The 20,553-nt window shown below is 40.1% G+C and overlaps 1 protein-coding gene across 1 annotated transcript in view; it reads left to right on the top strand.

Annotated features, from left to right (window-relative positions):
- LOC149320074 (transmembrane protein 135) overlaps positions 1 to 20,553 on the top strand; it is a 228,032-nt gene that overhangs the window by 79,252 nt on the left and 128,227 nt on the right. The window lies entirely within an intron of this gene.

Genomic DNA, 20,553 nt, shown 5'->3' with positions numbered 1-20,553 from the left:
TAGTCTTGCTTACAGTGGAACATGTGATTTATAAAATGTCTTTTGCACAGCAAAGTACAACCCCCCCAAAAACAAACAAACAAAAAACCCCCAAACCTAAGTTAGAAATTTACCTTGATAATTTTGATAACCTTTTAAAAACAGAATATTAAACAGAACTTAAAATCCTTTTTAAAGCCAACCCTATTTCATGATGGCCATAGACTACCATTGCAGTTGCACCTTATTCATCAGGAATAACAACCGACAAGGGTAAGGTCTGGGCAGTTCATGTAGAAGAGCAATGAAGAGAAGTGCTCTTGGTCTTCTAAATCTGATGTGGTATGTGATATTTCAGCCTTCAAATATGTTTCTTAAAAATGGGGTCCCAGTCTTACCACAGTATCTTGAAGCTTTTGGGCAAACATTTTGCAACGTCCCTCTGCCTATAGTTTGCCAGCATCTGGACGATCAAAGGTTGCCCATATCAGAGCTTGATGTTTGGGAAGGAGAAAATAGGGCAACAATAGATAAGAGCCCTGGGGGCAGGCCACTGGTGTTTGGTTTTAACTAGTGTATAACACCTAGTAAATAATACATGATAGTGATGAAACATCATAACTGAATATTATTATTTCTCTCAGTGTGATAGGTTCTGGGTGGAGTTGTGAGTAAGCAGGAAAAAACAAAACTAGTCTTGAATTAATAACAGATCCCCATCTTGCTCTGTAGCAGACAGATTTTAAAAATACAAGTCGAAAATGAACAGTCACTTATGACTCTTCTGGTCTGGCTTGTTTCCAGGCTCAGATGGATTTGCAGTTTATAATGCTGAATGTTGGAGGGAAATCTTTTCCCTTGCTTCCTGCTTTCAGCTATTGGACATGCCAGGAGATTCATCCCCACGGTCTCTTCTGGCTATGAAAACAGTTTTCTTTTGTCGTCCTTTCCACATAAGAAATCAGGTTTTTATGCTGAAAGCTGTATTATTTGCTGTTTACATATGGATTACAGAATTATTGACAGGGTTTTGGCACAGGACCTGAACATGTTGTTGCCAAGTGTCATTCATCCAAGTGAGACAGATAATGGTTGGAATGGTTTTCCTGTTCAACAACATCCACACGGTTGTGGGAAATTACCTCAGGACTGTTATGGCCATGAAGTTGACTGATCTCTAAGGTGTCTAATAGTACCAAGGGATGTAATGAAATTCAAGAATATAATTGCCTTCAGGACTGAGCACATTTCTCTCTTGGTTGCTGAAGTGTTTCCATCAAAACTCACTTTTGGAAAATGTATGTTGATTCAGAGGTCAGCCATGACTCCTCAAGGGCTTAGGTGCTGCACTGGGGTCTGAGAGGTTTTGCATTTTTTAAAGTCTTGGGGAAAACTGAGGAGCGCTGTGAATTTACTTTTATTTCTAGTTGTGTCAATCTGTTCTCTAGCCTTCTGCTCTTTAAAAATAGCCTTGCAGTTATGTTTTAAGGACCATTACCAAGGGACAATGAAAAAAAATACAGACACACTTAAGTGCGTGCCTCTGAAATCTGTCAGGCTTCCAAGACATTATAATTGGGATACTGACCATTAATGAACTATGCTTTATAGCTTAATGTTCCTCGTGCCAAATTGTATTACATATAAAAAAGCTGGATATAATCCCAAAATTAACCCTTGGGAATAGTGATTGGCTTGACAAAGTTGACTTGGTTTATGCTCCCATGTTTCCCAAAATCTTCAGGTAAGTTTGCGGAGAGAACCACATTATTTGCTCATCACCAAGCAACAATCTCCTTATTTATGAATTTGGCAAAAGGGTCACCCCCCAATTTCCTCTTGGTTCACACAAAGTCTTAAAGTGAAAAACCTGTTTCTAGGCTGTTGTGTACCAGAAACCCCAATTAATTTTGCAAGGAAAGTTATATATCTGCCATAGATATGTTGGTGTCTCTGTCATAAGAGTTATGTAGGACAATTCGAGCAGATTTTCTATTTATTGGCTGCAGACAAGCAGTGTGAAACTGGGGGTTATAAGATATCTGAATTCCTGAAGTTAGTCCTCTGGCTTGGACAGGGAGTGATACTTGGTTGCTGTGGTAAGGAGGGGTTTGTTTCCCCCAAACATTGTGAAACTGGCCTTTACATACTTCCCAGAATCTCTCTTTTCTCTTGGGGCAGGCTGCCAATTTGAATTGTAGGGTCAGCTTTTACACACCTTTTGGTGCAAGCCTACTGGGGTCAAAACACATCTCAAAATGCCACTGTTTTCAACATAGGTTAAGATGGATCTGGCGTGGATCCAGGCTACTACAGAAAGCTGAATGTCAAGGCTGTCTTGCTGCCCCTCTGTCTTCTAATGAATGCTCTAATAGCTTTGTGATTTCTGCCCAGATCATGTTGCTTGGGGCAGCCAAAAAAATTGGGCTGTGGCCAGGACTGAAGCAATATCTTAGCAGCTGCTTGGCAAGCCTTGTCAATGGGCTTTTGCTAAGTCCCTAGTGGAGGCACTTGATGGTGTGGAGGCCTGGAAAGTGTTCTCTGATAGGATTAGCTCATTGAGTCTCCACACTTCTCTTAATTACAGATGTGTCCAGGCAAATGGCACATTGAAGGTTTTGTCTGACTTTTGCATGCTCCTTCCCTTGGAGTAGGGGGAAGAGATTTTTGGCTGTTTGAACATAGCACCTCCTCAACCATTGGGGAAAAATCCTCTTAGGGAATGGATTTCTCTGGTGGTCATGCAGGCAACCAAGTTCAAATAAGCTAGTGGAGGATGCCTTGCTTGCATTGCAGCTATCTGGAGAAGGGAGGGATAGTTGGGACTTATATTCTCATTATGGCGGGTTACAGACTGCTGCTTTGCGGTGGTCTGCCGCCTCCGCTGGTTGGTCCGCGGGGGAGCCAGAGCCTCCACACGGCGCGGCTCCCATGCGGACCCATAAAGAAACTCCAAAATGGAGCTTCTTTTTGAGTCGCGTTTGTGATGTAGCGAGGCGCCAGGGGCGCACTCACTACATCACAACGCCCGCGACGCGTACGGACGCTCAGCGTCCAATACGTCAAGATGGCAGTGCCTGTATGAACAGGGCGCTGCCATCTTGTACGTATTGAATACGTACTAGGGTTAGGGGTGTGTGGAAGCACCGCCCCTTCCTAACCCTAGTACGTATTCTATACGTACTAAATGGCGGTCTATAACCCGCCTATGCGTTGAATTATATTAATTCTTGTATCTGTCTTCTTGAGTGGACAGTAGTTATATACTTTAGCAGATGGTACACTGCTGTTGCTAAAAGCAGTTGCTAAAACTAGAAATGCATTTCAGGGCCTGGCACGGCCCTTCTGAAGTAGAATCTGCTTTTTCATAGTAAGTGTATATATACTGTCTCCTATACATATATGTGGAATAAACTCTATTATAAAATTGCATTTGACTTCCCAAGATTAATTGCAATAGTTGTGTATCACTTGGTTGTGATCAACTATTACAATAGATTAGTTAAAATAGTTGTGCAGCACTGCTTAAAAACTTTAAGTATTTTGCATCAGATATAATAATAATAATAATAATAATAATAATAATAATAATAGGATTTATTTATATGCTGCCCAATCACTGGAAATCCGGGTGGCTTACAACAGAGGGGATAATAGACGATTCCCTGCCCTCAGGCTTACAATCTAAAAGATACGACACAAAAAGAGAAGGGAATGGTGGGGGGGGAGGGGAGGGGATCAGGTCCAGCATTCTTCTCTCCCTCTGAGGCCTGGACCAAGGCAGATGGACCAGAGGGAGGGCTCTTCTTCCTCAGGCTAGTCCTGACGGAGCTGGGCCTGCCTGGTCAACTCCTTCACGGGCTGGAAGATGACAGTTATGGAGGGAGGAGTCCTTTCTTCAGGGGAGCCCTGATGGAACTGAGCCTGCCTGGTCAGCTCCCTCACAGGTTGGAAGATGACAGTTATGGAGGGAGGAGTCCTTTCTTCAGGGGAGCCCTGATGGAACTGAGCCTGCCTGGTCAGCTCCCTCACAGGTTGGAAGATGACAGTTATGGAGGGAGGAGTCTCTTCTTCCAGATATAAAAATTAAACAAGATAAAGCTTTTTAGATTTGCAGTTGATAAATCATAACCACAACAGTAGAAAAGCCCAGTGCAAAGAGGAAAGATTCGTAGATCCGTAAGGAGGTGTCATGAAAGTGGTATATGACCAGCTGGGTGAAATTAAAGACATGGCAATGGGGATGCATGTGTGTCTAGTTGGCTTTGAGCATGAAGGCTGTGAGGATTGGTATGTGTTTTATGGATGAGGGTGATGGATATGAATAGCACATAGATAAATGCCTGTTTAGAATATAGCAAATAGAAGCATGTATATAATATTCCATGATTTCATCCAAATTATCACTTGTTTTCTATTTATGGTTTTCCATGGAGTTTTAAAGCATGGATGAATATGACACACATTAAAATGAGTTTGCCCTCAGCCATCTGCCCACAGAGCAACATGTATGTCACACCATTCCTCCTACCAAACTCACTGAATAATTTCAGACAAATCGTTATATTTCATATCCATGCTTCAAAGGGCTGCTGTGAATGTAAAACACCTGTTTGAAACCCTTAGAAGTGTGATAACTTTATATACTTGATTATTGATAATATAAAAGAAAACATTTGAACTTCCAAACCCCGGGTGTTCTTTTAATACTATATGCAGTATAAACAAGGGTGATGTACTTGTATCAAACAAGACATTTCTTTAAGGAAGGAATGTATTCTTGATGCTGTTGAATTACTGTGCTTGCTTAATTTTAACTCTTATTAGCATAATCATCTGTCTGTTTAATAAAATGTATAGTATATGAGAGACAACTGGAGTTCATAAAGTAGCTCCTTTCATACAGAAAAAGCAATGAAAGTCACTCTAAAGTTGAACCTGACTTAATTAATATTGTTTTCAGCATGCTCTTTTTCTTATTTTGTACGGTTTCAGCTTGAGGGCATACCAAGACCCAGTCACAGGCATATTATAGAGCAAAATAGTGATGTGATCCTAGACATCTGATCTCCTCACCCCTTTCCTCCATATCACAAAGATGTCATTATTATTGTGAGTTCAAAAGTTCTGTTCTCACGGATAGCTTGATCATCTCCAGTTTCCATCGCTGTTGTCTGAATGCTTTGTTGCTATCATGTTATTTTGTGGAAAAGGCAAATGTTCATTTTACATTTATATTCTCTTTCCACATACACAAGTTCTTGAATGTTTTGTGCTTCCCTTTGTATTGTTTTAGTAGCTCTATTTTATGGTATAAATAAGTGCCCAATTTATTACTTTTTATTTTTAGCAACTTATGATAGTAAGAACATGATCGCATGAGCTGAAATGTCTCACACTTGGTTGCCTCTTATCTGACATTTTTGGAAAACTGAGTACAGTAAAGATTTCCTGGAATGCCCATTGAGAGTGTGAGAAATAATACTTTTGTAGACTCTTTAACCCTGCTAGACCGTTGAACATGTATGCTTGAAGAATGTTAACTCTTGGCAAAATGAAGCTAAAGAGCAAGTAAATACAGTACTTGGATTTTTCCTTCTGGTTACATCATAAATGCCTGTAATAATACTTGATGCTTTATGGACTCTGTACCAGTTCCTTTCTGTACCTAACAAAATTAATTAAAATCCAGAATATTCAGGATTTTATAATTTTACCCAGGAAATCAAAATCAGTTTTCCAATCTGAAATGTTTTAATGCTTAGTGGTTTGAGTCTTGAACTATAACTCTTGATACCAGGGTTCAAATTCCTTTTCCTCCATGGAAACCCACTGCATCACCTTGAAGAAGTCACACACTCTCAGCCTCAGACAAAGGCAAAGGTAAACACCATCTGAACAAATCTGGCCAAGAAAACCCTGTGATAGGTTCACTTTAGGGTTGCCTTAAGTTGGAAACAATTTGAAGGCACATAGCAACAACAGATTTGAAATAACTCTAATAATCCCTATGATTCCAGTGAAAACTATGGTCCAAAACACACTGCAGAAATAATCCAGTTAGAGACCACTTTAATTGCCCTAGCTCATTGCCAGGGAATTCTGGGAACTGTAGTTTTGTGACACATTTATCCTTCTCTGTCAGAGAGCTCTGGTGCCACAATAATCCACAATTCCCAGGATTCCTTAGCACTGAGCCAGGGCAGTTAAAGCAGTCTCAAACTGGATTATTTCTGCAGTGTGTTTTGGACCAGTGTTTTAAATCCAATGTTAGTCCCAGCTAAATAGACCAATTAAAATTAATGGTGCCTAAGAATTCCCATTCTTATTAATGAGTCTTTTTCGTTTGGAAGGAACATTGGATTTATTTCTGTAATGTTTTATTTATATTCTAAATGTTTGCATATAGATCTTTCCCCTTGTAATGTAGAAGTAGGATGTTTCACTATATATAAATTCAAAAAGAGATATTTTAAGAAAGAAATAATAGGAGAGAAACACCGAATTGAAACCACTGAAACAAACATGCTTTTTTTATTTTTATAGAATTATCCCTCCTATTTTATGACTCCACACTGTCTTAGATGTTGTGCAGATCAAAGTATCCTATTAGGCAAAACTGAAGCCTCACTGTATCTTCTCTAGTTAAAACAATTGATACTTCAACAATGTATCTTCAGCATCTTTTGTGAAATTTTTTCTTTCTTTATCTTGAAATATTATACTTAGCCTAAAGAATGGCACATCTTTTATGAAAAGAGGAAGATGATAAGTATAGAAAACAAACAAATGCTGTGTTGGGGCAAGAGGTAGGAAATTCCATGTTTAGGTGGTGTATTGATGCACAACTCTTTTATTTCCTGGATTGAAACATTTTCGATACTTTTCTGAATCCACACATCTGTCATAGACACTACCTTGATTACTGACAGTAATCCAAAAGGCAGCATTGAAAGAGCAGAATAGGGTGTTGTAATGAAAAATCCCAATAATTAATTTGTGAAGGTCTTTCTTTCTTGTTATCCAATTGTGTAAATTAAATACATGCAATGAAAACACAGCTAACTTTCTTGTTAGCTAACATGTTTGTTTTGATCTGTTGTCCAACTACCTTGCTATCCCATCAAAACATTTCAATGTTTTTCGCTCCATGTATTGTCTTCCTAGATTTTAAGCATGCCCTTTTATTTGTGTGAATATATAATTTTGCTCTTTTAAAAGAAGACACTTATTTCAAATAGCAATCTTGTGTGAGAAGAAACTCATATTTATAGGACACACACCAATGCTGTTGGAACATGAGACAAGAAACTATAACTGATGCATATCCTCATAAAATCATTTTCATGGTCATGGCCAAAAAAAGTATTGTGAGTGAAATTAATCTTTTCCTTTTTCTTCTCTTCTCTCTCCATTTTACAATTTGTTTGAGCAGCCTGTGTGGTTGGCTATCTACTTGTCCAATAAAGGCATGCAATAATGAGAAATAAACTGACAGATGTAGTATTACAAGAGTGTGTGAGTTGAGATGATGGGAACTCTTGGTTACTTCTCCTGGGGAACAGTTGCTGAAAGTATTTCCTGGAATCTGAAAACTTGTAGTCCCATCTATTTGACCTCAAACATTAAAGTTGGAAACAAATATGTCCGAATGCTATGGGGACATTTTAAGCTTGTGATGAGCTTGGACATCTGCAAGTGCTTAACAGTTTTGCGAATCATTATTTGGCTATCTGGGAAGAAAAAGAGAGGGAAGAGTCTGGACATGTTGTCAGTTCATTTAAGAACATTGAAATATACTTTGATATACCAAGTCAAACCATTTGGCTGTCTAGCTCAGTGTTGTCTACACTGATGGTATGATTCCAGGGCTTAGGATGAGCTTTTTCACAATCCTACATGGTGATGTGAAGAATTGACCTTAGGACCTTTTGCATGCAAAATGCATGCACTTCCAAAGAAAAGGGGCTCTTCTCTTTCTATTAGGTTACTAACTTTTAAAAGTGTTAAGCACTAAACATTAATTCAAGAACAATTGCAAACACATTTAATACACATTACATATTAAAAACAGTGCACCCATTGCACATCCTTTGAGCCCAACCAGTTAAAGGGAGAAGACCTGTTTGAATAGGAAGGTATTTGCCTGTTGGTGAAGAGAAAGAGGAGAGGGAACCAGTCAAGCCTCTCTTGGGAAAAAGTTTCATAGCTTATGAGTGTCTACCAAGATGACTTTCTCCCATTTCCTTACCAGGTGAGTTTGTGAGTGTGGTAAAACAGAGAAAAAGCCCTCCACAAAGATGGAAAGACTTGAGTGGGCTCATGGAGGAGATGTAGACTTTTGAATAGTCTGGGCCTGGGTCATAGGACATAACCAGTACTTTGACTTGTACCTGGGAATGAACTGGTAGCTGCTGTCTTTGAGGTATTTATTTAAATCACATTAACCTCTCTTTGAACCAGTATGCTATTGTGTCTTGAGTATTGGAGTAGGACTCTGAGAGACCAGGGTCTGAACTGCCACTCAACTGTGGAAACTCAGTGGGTAACTCTGGATGAGTCAAACTCTCCAGGCAGCGACAAATTACCTGTGAATTATTATTATTATTATTATTATTATTATTATTATTATTATTATTATCCTTTATTTATATAGTGCTGTAAATTTACACATTGCTAAGATGTGTAATATTGCTAAGAAAACCCTAGTACAGTTGACTGTCCATATCCGTGGATTCTTCATCAACGAATTCAACCATCCACAGCTTAAAAATATTTAAAGCACCACCATAAATTCCACCCCCTCCCCAACAATTTTGCCATTTTATATAAAGGACACCATTTTACTATGTCATTGTATTTAATGGGACTTGAGCATCCACAGATTTTGGTATCCATGGAGGGTCCTGGAACCAAACCTCAGTAGAGACCAAGGACCCTCTGTGTATAGTCTCCATAAGTCAGTTAGCTTGAAAGCTCATAATAACCACCACCTTAAATAACCAAACTAAATGGATTTTGAAAGCAGCAATATATTTTCAAACACATTCTGAAAGCTTCCAAAATTATCTGCTGGACATCTAAAAATTGCAGAAAATTAATACCAAGAAATGTTTAGTTGTGTAAAGACAGAAATTAACCTAATATGCAAACTCTGTTCACAGTGTATGCTCCAGCCATAGATTGAGGCCCAAATTCTGTTGGTGCTCTACAGTAGGGTAACTATGCCACCTTAAGCTGTGGCAGCAAGAGGAAAAAGACAGTGTCTCTAGCAGCCATGACAGAAATAAGGCACTGGACAAATGGGCTGTTGAGGGTCAGCAGATTTTGTCTGTCTTCCTCACCACTGTTGTGCAAGAAAAAGAGCAACTACTAGTGTCATGCAGCAAGAGAATTCTGAGCTAAGCTACATTCTTCCTGTCTTGGCAATTGGAATGGTACATAGGTGTATCAGTGCATCAAATAGAGCAGGGGTAGGCAACCTTTTTGAGCCGGGGGCCGGGTTGCTGTCCCTCAGACAACTGGGGGGCCGAAGCCAAAAAAATAAATAATTAAATAATTTTTTTTTAAAATTAAATAAATAAATAAACTGGGACAAATGTAGGACATCATTTTCAAATGGTGGACACTTTTTTTTTAAAAAGTGGAGGACATGCAAAAAAAATTGCTGATTTTTAAAAAAATGTTAATATAAATGCATGTTTCTGAGGCGTCAATAGACAATTGCTCCCCTTGCCCCTGCGCATGAGAGGCCAAAGGCCCCGGCGGCAATCGGCGGCAGGACTGGGCTGGGGCCGGTCCCAAGGCCTCGCTGGGCCGCATCCGGCCCGCGGGCCGCAGGTTGCCTACCCCTGAAATAGAGGTTTAGTAATCTGCTTTATCCTTCCAACCATGCTTTAGGCTGTCAGTCTGCTTTAAAAATAAAAATGATATTGACCATTTCTTAGGATGGATTTAAAATGGCTAAAATAACCTGGATTCTAAAAGATAAGACAGTTGAAAACTTTTTGAAATATTTTTCAAACTGTTTATTGACTTTTTGAGCAATAAGAAATCTAACAATATAATAATCTGTGGCTATGGTTGTTGGTAATTTTAGTAGGATTATTTAATTGGATCTGTAACAGTGAAATAATACTTTCCCCCCTCTTTTTTGCTTTTCTTTTCATTACAGTGAGAATTGTGGAGGTGGGGTCAGAACCCTACTGTGTTTTGTTATATGTCTCCCCCCACTTTCTCTCACCTTTCCTTTCCTTTTTTCCCCTTCTTTTTCCTTTTTCTCATCTTCTCTCCCCTCTTGCTTCTTTATCTTTAATTGTATATTATTTTGATTGTAAATTAGATTGTGTTAAAAACTAATAACAATCTAAAATAAAAATAAAATTAAAATGTCTCATGAATATGTATTCATTCCTTTCCATATTAAATCCTCCTGACCTTTCTGAGACCATGGGGGACAATCTGTGTATTTCACGAACACCCAGTTCCTGTTTAAAATTTGTGGTCAATTCTGTTCCCATCCTGTCTTGACTCTGGGGGCATGAGATTAGGAACCTGAATTCATTGCAATAGCAGTCTTATTGGTTTACAAATGTGACACTTTTTTCTTTGTTTACATTTTGCTTTTGGCAGTTGTTTGCAAATCACTAGTTGTGTTTTAAAGATGGTAATCTGAAATCGCATTCTGCGTTTTTGGCAAAACAGTAAATGTATACAAAACTACCTAGCTGCATGTGTACAGTCTCTTACCACGAGCCACATACTTTTTCTGGATTTTGGCCTTAATTTTACACAGTTAACTTGGGAGTCATTTGACTTTCTTTCCACAAATGCATGTGTCAGTGATTCATATATTTTTTGTAGACAATAAATCTAAATTAACAAGAAAACAGTGATAAATGTCCACTGCTGTATAGTCCACAATATAGTAAGCAGCTTTGTTCTTTGTTCTTAAGTTGCTTTTGGGGGGAAACAGGAACATGTACACTCTCTCTTTTACTTCAAGGAGGACATCTGGTTTGGTAATTTACGCAGACATGTGGCATTAATTAGTTTCCTATATAGAAGCTCCTATTATAGCAGTGGATCTGCCTTTCCATTCACTACACAAAAATAGAAATGTAAGTATGGCTGGTGTTTTGTTTTTTTTTAAGAGGCTTGCATATGTCCCGGCTACTGGGAATTGAGCTGCTCTGTGACTGCTACTAGATTTAAGAATCTTGCAGAAATGTGGTGACTTTTCAAGGTTTTTTTTTTTTGCATTACTCTTTCTCCACTGCACTGTTGCATATGTGTTTAATGTTTCAGTAGACCTCCAAATCAAGACCAGTCCTATCGGGATATAGAGCAAGACAAATGCTGTAGGCAGCAGAAATTGCAGATTAGGAAGCAACATCATGATGTTCAGAGGACAGTGTTATCTGCTTCTTGCCATCAGGTCTCTTGGAAGCTACTGTTCTACTGGCATTAGATTCCACTTCTCTGCCTTTTCTCCTTTTGCTTTCAAGAGCAAAAATGTTGCAGACTATTACTATTCCAAATTAAGATTTTTCAAGATGTCCAAGCATTCAGCCATTTTTGATATCAGTGACATCGCTACTTATGGTGACACCTCATGTGGAGGGCTGCTGGTGGGTATGTGTGGCCTACCCCACCCCTTCTCACTAACATGCTCCCCTGTCTCCAACCAGCCACTGTGTTGTCATGGCTGGGCAAGTTCAATGGGAGGGGACAGAAAGGAACGTTGGAACTTACTTGTGATACATTCATTTCCAGCAGATAAGGGCCCATCCTCCCGTAGAATGGGTAGCTCTTCCCACTTGCTCCTAATAGGCAGGAAAATCAAAAACATGTTTTTGTGAGATCCTGAAATACATTTTGTCTTCCTTGTTTTAGAGATTGGGTATAATTGAAATGAGATTGGATTCATCTGGTTGAAATTTTTCCTATGCAGTAATATACTACAGTTTGGATGCTTCAGATTCTCTGCTGTTGCTTCTGTAGTGCAAAGAAAGTGCAACCTCCTGCATCTCTGGTTCTGCATCCTGCTTTGCAGCTCATATAAGGCTATTATACTGGACCACCTATCCAATACGATATTGTGGGAGTCCTCCCCACTATCTCCCTGGGAAAAAGGAGGTCAGCTTGGTTAAAGGCAGCCAGCCTATTCCTTGCTAATAAATGTGAGGTGGAACTGAGAAAGGCTGGAGTAGGATAATGCTGTACAGAGACTATTCAGAAACAGTCCATTTGGAAGAGGTGTGAGGAAAAGAGCACCAGGCAACCTGGCAGGTCCCCATCCTGGTCTCACAATGCTTGTAAACCTTCTACATCCCTACTGCCCTGCAGTGGAAAAAATTATTTGCCAAAGAACAGGATCTGGCAGAAACGAGCTCTGGATTCAGCTCCCCAGAAGTCTTAGTTTCTACATCTCCCTCATTTATATTTTCTTTCCTATTGCAGAAATTCCTCTCTTCTACAGTTTTAGCAGAAGCAGATGACTCCATTATGTGCAACTAGTCCTTCAGGCAGGATTTGAAAGAGCTGGCCTTTGAAGAACAGTGGTATAGGCACTTGGCTCCTGATTTCCTATGCGCTTTCTGATTTGGTTGTGGCTGCCTTGCAACAGCATGAAATGAGGTTTTCATATTCTATTGTAGTTGAAAACTATGACTTCCCTGATTACGTAAGATTCCTTGCTTTCACTTTGAGACTTAGGCTGGGTTGGAAGAGTGGAAATGCTGAGGCACACATCCTCTCTACATTGTTGGAGTAATAAGGGAAGAAGTAATATGGAAGAAGGAAAGGGGGTACGTTGCTTGTCCCATGCAGGACTGATCTCTCTTGTAGCATCTGGGTTGACTTAGTTCCATTCTACTTTTATATTTATATAATTATTACATATGAAGGAGTACCATCCTCCCACAAATTATTATAAATACAAATAAATTGGCTGGAGAGCAAATTACTCAAAGCCAAAATGCCAAAATACTGAGATTATCGTACATCAAGCATCTCATGATACAATATGACTCACTAGAAAAGACTATTGTGTACAGTAGAGATGAAGGCAGTTGGAAAAGAAGAAGACTGCTGGTGGATTGACTCAATCAAGGAAACCTTGGCCCTGAGTTTATAAGACCTGAGCTGCGCTGTTCGTATGAAAACCTCCTGGCAGCCTCATTCATATGGTCACCATAAATTGAGGCGTATTTGATAACACTTTACAACAAGAAATGCCACTAACAGCACATCCAATATTATCTGGTTTCAGAAGCTGCATCAGGCTTGGGCCTGAAAAACACTTGGATGAGAAATCATCATGTAGGGCTAGGGCCGTCTTCCCTCAAACACTGGGGAGGCACTGCCAGTCATTATTAACAGGGCTACATAAACCAGTGATCTCAGCCAAATATCAAACAGCTTCCTGTGTTCTTATATTTCTGCGTAATTACATTAAATGTAAGAGATACAGCTATGCTTGTGAATCACATCAATGTGGAATTTCTGAACAGTTCATTGCCCATATTGTCTATTAATTTATGATATTAATAAAGGGCTACCAAGTTGCTCTAGAAATATTCTATGAGTTTTTCAGGCTATGTAGCCATCTTAATCTAGAACATGGCCACATAGCCCGAAAAACCCATCCATTAAAGCCTTCGAGCCCTGGTGGCGCAGTGGGTAAATGCCTGTACTGCAGCCATTCACTCGAAACCACAAGGTTGCGAGTTCAAGACCAGCAAAAGGGCCCAAGCTCGACTCAGGCTTGCATCCTTCCGAGGTCGCTAAAATGAGTACCCAGACTGTTGGGGGCAAATTAGCTTACTTGCTGTTCACCGCTATGATCTTTGGAATAGCGGTATATAAATAAAATAAAAAAACAATGTTCTATGAGTTTCCCATCTTTTAGCTGAGCATCTTTGCCTCACTGTGTCTGCCAACTATCTGTATCAGATTTATTTTACAGTTTGAAAGCTTGGAGCTGATACAAACATTCAGAACATTGGAGTTCACATTCTTATTTCTGTTCAAATATGTTAGCTGTCTCCTCTTTGATTTGTGCTCTTTTAAAAAATCAAGCAGACATATAGTGGTTCCCTGGTGTTTGTACCAGCCTTCCCCCCAAATGATGTCCTCTAAATGTTTTAGCCTCTACAACCAGTCTTTCCCTAGCAGTCCAGTAGGATACATGTTATTGGAATGTTGCTACACCGCTAAGGTCTAAGTGGCAGGACAAATATTCATCAACATTTTATTTTTAAAGTTGCATTCTGTTTTCTTTAAAACACTAAGGTGTTCATATGTCAGAGTTGTGTTTTAGTTTGTAGTCATCTACAGTTGCCAGACCTCAACTATCAATGTAATTTTGCCAAGTTCCTGTTCTCTTTTTCTTTTAAAAAACCATTTGCTTTTCATCAGTTCCAATTCAGCATGTAATCATGAATGCCAAAAGTGGGCCTCTAATGAGTGGGGTGGCCTATCACCCCTCATTGTTGTGTGATTGAGTTAATTATTCCTAAATGGCTGTTAATGGATGGGTGGCTATCCTGATTTGAATAGCCCCATTGAGGGCATTCTGTGGTTCCTTTTTGGTATCTTGTTCCACTGTGTCATGTTTTATAGCAGAGAAATTTCCTGTTGTTTTAGATAATTGCATTTAAACAGGGCCTTGGAAAATTAACATGGTGGGCATTTACTAAAAGCATGCATTAAAATACACACCGAATGGCAGGCAGGACCATATTTTCAGCAATGTCACATGAAAAATGGGCTAAAGCTTTCAGCCTGGACAGTTCTGTAAGTTATAGCCTTAAAGTAAAATTTTCAAGCTCTGGAAATGTATTCAGGGGTAGCCTTGTTGGACATGCAGAAAAATCCACACCCACAGAACATACATCATGCAAGCTTTCAAAGTTTCCTTGGCTTCTTTATCAGACAGAGGACCTTATCACACGTGGGGGGGGGGGGAGGGGGTTGCAGCTCAGATCCAGAGTCACTCCTGTTCTAGCAATGCGAATTAAGGTTAAAACGTGATGTTTTACCACACCTGGTTGCCTTTCTGTTGCCCTTCCGGATCGAGGGAGAAGCGAAGTCAGTTCGATTCCAGACAAGTCACGTGATGTGGAGTCAAGCAAAGCGTGGTGAGTGCACATTGTATTACCATACCAGAGGGTTCAACGATTCAAATCAGCACCCTTGCACATGTTCAATGGGGCTCTGGACGCTGTCCTCCTTTCCTGCCCCCTCCTTAGCTGTCATCCTTCATCGGGGTCTAGGAGAAGGCAGGGGATGATGGGATTGGTGGCAGGCTGAAGGAGGGGAGCAGATCGGGGTCTAGAAGAATGCAGGGGATGATGGGATAGGAGGCAGGCTGAAGGAGGGGAGCAGATCGGGATCTAGGAGAAGGCAGGGGATGATGGGATTGGCGGCAGGCTGAAAAGGGAGCAGATCGGGGTCTAGGAGAAGGCAGGGGATGATGGGATAGGTGGCAGGGTGAAGGAGGGGAGCAGATCGGGGTCTAGGAGAAGGCAGGGGATGATGGGATAGGCAGCAGGGTGAACGAGGGGAGCAGATCGGGGTCTAGGAGGATGCAGGGGATGATGGGATCGACTGGTTGGCAGAGAGGAGGAGATGGCATGAAGCAGGAGGAGGGGGATGACGGAGCAGGACACAGGGGGCCAAGGGGGGGTGACATCGGAGTGGTTTTCCACACCAGACCAATTCGAAGTGCAATCAAAGTGAGCCTGGAAGCGAATTCTGTGAAGTCACTTTTTTTCTGGTTTTACCAAAATGAGGGGGTCACTTTGGAATCACTGTGGAAGCACCTCGCAAGGAGCTCCCATAGAAAGGAATGGCATCTGATAACACATTCACTTTATGATGTGAATGCACATCTTTTGAAGTGCAGTCACGTCGGAACTGAGTTGGAAAATCTCCAAAAAGCTCCATGTGATATACTCCAGAGATGTTAGAAATCATACAGAAGAAAACTGACTCAAACATTGTCACTTTTCTTCTCCTGCATGATTTTTAACATTCTTGCCTGAAGAAAAAGACAGTGAAGCTTTGAAGCATGCACAGCAATTTTTATTTATTTATATTTATTTATGTCCTGCCCTTTCCCCAAAACTGGGACTCAGTTTTTGGCGTTTTGGTTGGCCAAAGGAGTCATTTTTTGTGTGGATTTTGTTTATTTTCAAACTCTGTCCTTTATATTGTGTTAAATGTAGTCATACAGTGCGGCCGCATCATATGCGGCTTTTAGCATACGCTGAAAGCCGCGCAGGAAGAAGGGGTAGCGTGTCCCATAGGGATGAATGGGGTGCACGCCTGTGGTGCCGCCGTGCCTCCACATGCACGAGCCCCATTCATTTAAATGGGGCTTGAGCATAGTCGGTAAACTAAACCCCTTATGGCAGAAACCGAGCACTGGGTACGCAAAGCTTCTTAAATGTGTCCTTATCTGTCCATTTAATTTGTTTTTTATTATATTTTTAAATGTTATAGCCTGCCTTTCTCCCAGTATAGGGCTCACATCATAGATTAAAATGAAAGAATAAAAGTAAAAACAGTTAAAAACAGCAACAACTGTTTAATTGGAAACAGTACGAATTTAAAACAGTTTGAAAGTACTTAAAACATAACGATGAGAAAAAAGAACAGCACATACTACAGTTGGCCCTCCACATTTGCGGCTTTGACTTTGGTTATTCGTGGATTGGATTAATGTGTTTTCTGTAGGAATCTCTAGGTTCCCCAGCATAACGATGGCCAGCGTCCACTGGAAGTCATGCTGGAAGACCTAGAGATTCCTAGAGCGAATACTTCTCTAGGCATTTGTAGGTCCTCCAGCACAATTCTGTGGTCAGCCTCCAGAAGATGCTGACCATAGATTTGCACTGGAGGACATAGAGATCCCTAGAGAAGTGTTTTCTCAGGTTAAAAACAAAGTGGTTTTTTTAATATGTGGTTTTCCCACTTTCACGGGGGTTCTGTGCCCCTAACCCCAGTGAATGTGGGATATTAAGGGACCATTCCACAGCAAAATGTTAAATGGCCCAAATCCTGTCTAGATAATACAATCTGCTCCTCCTGGTAGACGGATCTTAGAGGGACCAGCTTAGCCTCCTGTGGGAGGTAGGTTCAAAGCACATGGCAATGAAGCTATGAGAAGTTTCATCAGTGCTTTTGTCCTCTGGAACCACCTGCCTATATTCATTTCTCTTGTTTTTATATTAGCATTGGGATTATATTGGGATTATTTATTGATTTAAAACGTGGTTACCTGTTGTTCAGCAGAAACAACCTACATCAATTTAAACATATGAGAATCCTAATGTAAAAAACATGGCATAAAAAGAAAGTGAGGAGGGGAGGGAAGAAGAAAACAAGAAAACTGAGGTCCTAGTTGTCATGTTTATTAAGTTTTATAGTGAGATAGTCCTTCAGCATCTTTTCCTAGCTGCAGCCACATGGGATGGTTGATGCTTCATAGTCCAAAAGACTGTGGTGCTGGGCCAACTAGGCTCTTTTCCTGGCTGTGCTCATTATGCACAAAACTGATCCTGTTTTCATCCATGAAATGTTGGAGGGCCTGATTTATTCTTATGTATGTTAGTATGTATGTATGTGTATCATTTATATTAAAAAAACATTTGGTATTCTTACAGCTGTAATGACATAATAGCCTTAGACTAAATGGGCTCCAGCAAACTATGTTTAAAATTACCTGCTCATGACATAAAAGATAATTTGGTGTGAAAAGACTGCATTTTTCCCAGCTCTTTTCAGTAACGTGATAGCTCCAAATATCAATTTATATCTTGCAGTGATGCAAAGTGATGAAGCATGTTAGCATCAGCATGTGTTACCTGATCCAAGAGTCAGACTCCTGGCTGTTTTAAGGGAATATATTGCCTGGCTGGGCTGTTCTGGTTTTGACTCAGTTGTTTTCACTTTGGGTAATTATTCCCTTCGGCCCATAAACATTAAGGTCCTCTTGAGGTCAGGTTATACCTCAGTGTTTTAAAAAATGACACATATGAAGAGCCATATGATGTTTCCTGTTTCCTCCAAATGTTTTGGAGCTTGGCGATTTTAACTGTGCAGACTATGCAGACTTGTAAAAATAAGGAGCAAAGTTCAGAATTTATCTTTCAGCTCAGGTTGGAGTTGTTGGACAGTTCTCTCTACATTCTCCATTGTTTTCAGTACTTTCTGAAAGATGTGGGGAAGGGTTTTTTGTTTCCCTTATAGGTTTTGCCCATTTCCTTTTGGCATATGTTTTCTTTGTGTGTTTTCAATCAGACTAGGTTTGCAAGCCTGTTTCTACTTAGACAGCACCTCAGTTCAATAGTGTGAAGAGGAAATTAGAACAGCTTGGGAATAATATTGTTGGTTAATTGCTGCTGAGAGCCCATATAGGCGGGATAAAATGTTTTATTTAGTCAAACACATCTGTTCTGAGCGTTTTTGTGCAACTTTAGCCCTCTGAAATGAAGAACATTCCCAGTGTTCAGTGGGATTGTTGTGTTCTAGAACAGAATTACAGTCAGCAGAATCACAGGTTGCAACTTGTGCTGGACAATACTGGTTCAGATGTGCAAAACTTGGAAAAGTCATTTTATAGGAGTACAGTTCTCAGAAGCATCCAGCTGGCTGAGAGGATTATGGTTGCTGCAATGCAAGCATCTGAAGAGTTGTATCTCAAAATGTAACTTTTTGGTAAACTGGATTTAAAACATATTTATCTATTGTTCAGCCAAAACAGCCTACATAAGTTTTAAAAGATAAAATCTCAGTTTAAAAGGCATAGCATAAAAAGAAAGTGAGGTTGGGAGGGAAGAGGAGAATATGAAAACAGAGGTACTAGTTCTAATGTTTAGAAAGTTTTCTACTGACACTCTTAAGTAGAAAATTTCTACACTGTGAGTATTATACGTAGAAAGAAGTAGCTGAAGAGGTGAGTAGTAAGTTTTGGGGGTTCTGTAGGCCATTTCTCCACCTTTAGGACCCACAAGGAGTCACGGTATCCCCAAATATCTTTAAAAAAAAGAAAAGAAAAAAAGCAGGAGGCAAGTGGAGGAAATATCAAAGCGAGAAGTGTCCCAAAGTTTTGTATGACCTATTTAGGGAAAGGGTAGTTGAAAGCCAAACAAGCTACAGGGGAGTCCTGCGTGTGCTGTGTTTTAATGGAAAACTGTTGTTCCTAGGGATTTCCAGGGGTAGAAATGAACTTTTGTGACCCCCCCCCCCGGTGGTGGGGACATTGGACCAGAAGGGCTCATGGACCAGAAAAATGGCCTCGGAGTTCCTATAGTTACCTTGCTGTAATAATAATAATAATAATAATAATAATAATACTTTTAATTTATATTTCCTGCCTCTCTCTGTGGATCGAGGTGGGATTACAGCAATAAAAACAACATTACAACAATAAAAGCTACAATATCATATAAAATACACTCAGTAAAACAGTAACACCACTATCAATACAATGCATAAATTAAATCGTTATCTAAAATACATACCATTACAAATGGAGGTGGCGCATTTTTGAATCTCTTATGACAGATTGGGTGGATAGGCCTGCTGGAAGAGATCCATCTTAAGTGCCTTCTTAAAGGCATCTAAGGTGGTGCTTTTAAAAACTCATGTGTGTATGCATTTCTTCTGTTGACATGACAACCCCATAGAGTTTTCTTAGGCAAGGAATACTCAGAGATGGTTTTGCTAGCCCCTTACTCTAAAATATATGCTACAGGACCTAGTATTTGTTGGTTGTCTCCCATCCAAGTATTAACTAGGGCAGACCCTGCTTAGCTTCTAAGATCAGATGGTGTTTGGAGCCCTAAGGTATTAAATACTTTAAAATTAAAGAACACTGCCTATGGCTAAGTCTTGGTTTTTGCAATTCTGGAAATAACACAGTGTTCCAGAGGTGAGCAGTGCACCCAGATTTGTTCACAGAGCTTCTGTTAAGAAGCATAATCTAAAGAAAATCCATGATAACTAGCTGAACATTTGAGTTCTCTTTTGTAGTCAGTAGTTGGAACATGTAGTTAAGTGCATCTTTGTTGTATGACACCAAATTATGTTGATTTCTTTCTGTCTTCATCCCTTCTGTTGTCTCTTTTTTCTTTCCTGGGCCCATTTCTTTTTCGGTAAGATGTAGGAAAAGTAGGAGAAGTCTGGGAGCTACACAGTAACATTCCTTTTTATAAAGAACTTTTAATGCACACATTAGTCAAAGACAATGGGCCCAAACAGACAGGCCAAAATAAAGCTGCTTCGGGTCACTTTGGAGGTATGCTGTTCAAATGACATGCAGTCTTAAGAGGCCAGAAGTTGCACAAAAGCTGTGCTCCAGTCCTTAGGACTGGAGCGTGGCCTTGATGTGGCTTCCAACCTCTTAGGACGCATGCAGCATTTAAACATCATACCTCCAAAGTGACTCGAGGCAGCTTTACTTTGGCCTGTCTGTTCAGGCCCAATACTTGGGGATGGGCATAGTGATCTGAAAGGCAAGGGACAGAAGCCTGCTTGGTGGATTATGAAGCTCTGAGAAGTGTC

The sequence above is a fragment of the Sceloporus occidentalis genome, unplaced genomic scaffold (assembly GCF_023333645.1).
Source record: "Sceloporus occidentalis isolate IW3139 unplaced genomic scaffold, rSceOcc1.0.p SCAF_2, whole genome shotgun sequence".
NCBI lineage: Eukaryota > Metazoa > Chordata > Lepidosauria > Squamata > Phrynosomatidae > Sceloporus > Sceloporus occidentalis.
This window is presented reverse-complemented; position numbering and strand designations above follow the sequence as displayed.